The sequence below is a fragment of the Rhinopithecus roxellana genome, chromosome 15 (genome assembly GCF_007565055.1).
Source record: "Rhinopithecus roxellana isolate Shanxi Qingling chromosome 15, ASM756505v1, whole genome shotgun sequence".
Classification (NCBI taxonomy): Eukaryota; Metazoa; Chordata; class Mammalia; order Primates; family Cercopithecidae; genus Rhinopithecus; species Rhinopithecus roxellana.
Window position 1 is genome coordinate 20858038 of NC_044563.1, and position 1798 is coordinate 20859835.

At 44.9% G+C, this 1798-nt stretch overlaps 1 non-coding gene across 1 annotated transcript; it reads left to right on the forward strand.

The window, feature by feature from the left end:
- The first annotated feature begins 1333 nt into the window (after window positions 1–1333).
- On the forward strand, window positions 1334–1440 carry LOC115893702. Its single transcript, XR_004053765.1, has one exon. It is a non-coding gene; the product is annotated as a U6 spliceosomal RNA (small nuclear RNA).
- Window positions 1441–1798: the final 358 nt, after the last annotated feature.

Consider the following 1798-nt stretch of genomic DNA (forward strand, 5'->3'; position numbering starts at 1 on the left):
GTCTGCTCTTGTTTCTCAAAAACTGAAGGAGGAGTAAAGAAGTAGGACACAAGAGAAAAGGAGAGAGGGAGAGCCAAGGGCTAACTTTTTATCCCCTTGCATCCAGGCAATGATGCATTTTACCTGTGGACTGAGATTTTTAAGAACAGGAGTGTCTTCCCCACTATCTCTTTCCCCATCACAGAGCCAAGAGCTGGCAGGATCCTAGATCCCTGAGAAAAACAACTCACTTCTTCCTGGAGCAGGGGTTACCCAACATTTTCTGTAAAGGATCAGATTTAAATAGTTTAAGCTGGCCGGGTGCGGTGGCTCAAACCTGTAATCCCAGCACTTTGGGAGGCCGAGACCGGTGGATCACGAGGTCAAGAGATGGAGACCACCCTAGCTAACACGGTGAAACCCCGTCTCTACTAAAAAAAATACAAAAAACTAGCCGGGCGAGGTGGCGGGCGCCTGTAGTCCCAGCCGCTCGGGAGGCTGAGGCAGGAGAATGGCGTGAACCCGGGAGGCGGAGCTTGCAGTGAGCTAAGATCCGGCCACTGCACTCCAGCCTGGGCCGCGACAGAGCGAGACTCCGTCTCAAAAAAAAAAAAAAGAAACAGTTTAAGCTTTACGAGCCACAGGCAGTTTCCGCCACACATTCTTCTCTGTGGGTTTTTTTATTTGTTTTTGCAAGTCTTTAAAATGTAAAACCCTTTCTTAGCTCATGGGCCATACACAAACAGGCTACAAGCTGAATTTGGACCATGGGCTGTAATTTGCCAATCCTTGCCCTTGACTCACACAGGACTGTCACATGAGCGAAAAAGAACACCACCTTACTGTGTTAAGCAGTAGTTACCCTACTTTGTGGACACACATACCACCTATGCCACCACCAAGCAGCCAAACTGTCCCCAAATTATCTGTTGTCTCTTGTTCTGCAGAGAAATGGGGGATGGGGGACAACGATATCTGGGGTTTGGTTGGACATGCGTGAGCAATTGCACCTGCACTGAAGCCCAGTGAGTCCTTGTTGCTCCCCCTACCCTAATGCTAATTAACAAACTGCAAGGGAACCTTTTCTTGAATTCCAAATCAGAAATCCACAATCTAAATTGAATGATTCTAGAAAAATGCTTGAGTCTCCATCAGCTCTTCCTCTACTGCCTGACACCCAATTGCATTATTTGAGAGACTCAAGAAATGAACTCAAGTTGTCAAATAGATTGGATTGATATATAGAGAACAACATTCAAAGAGTTTAAATGAAGAAAATAATTTTTTTAATGTCTCATTACTTATTTTGCTACTGTATATTAATGCACATTCATTCATTAAAAAGATAAGGAGAATACTCGCTTCGGCAACATATATACTAAAACTGGAATGATACAGAGAAGATTAGCATGGTCCCTGCATGAGAATGACACACAAATTTGTATAGCATTCCATATTTTTTTTTTCTTTTTGATACAGAGTCTTGCTCTGTTGCCCAGGCTGGAGTGAAGTGGTGCAATCTTGGCTCACTGCAACCTCCGCTTCCCAAGTTCCAGTAATTCTCCTCCCTCAGCCTCCCAAGTAGCTTGGATTTCAGGCACATGCCACCGCATCCAGCTAATTTTTGTATTTTTAATAGAGACAGGATTTCACCATATTGGCCTGGCTGGTCTCAAACTCCTGACCCCAAATGACCCACTCACCTCGACCTCCCACAGTGCGGGGATTACAGGCATGTGCCACCATGCCCAGCCATGTTCCATATTTTTAACAAGCCTGCACATGTACCCCCTGAATATAAAAGTCGAAAAAAAAATAA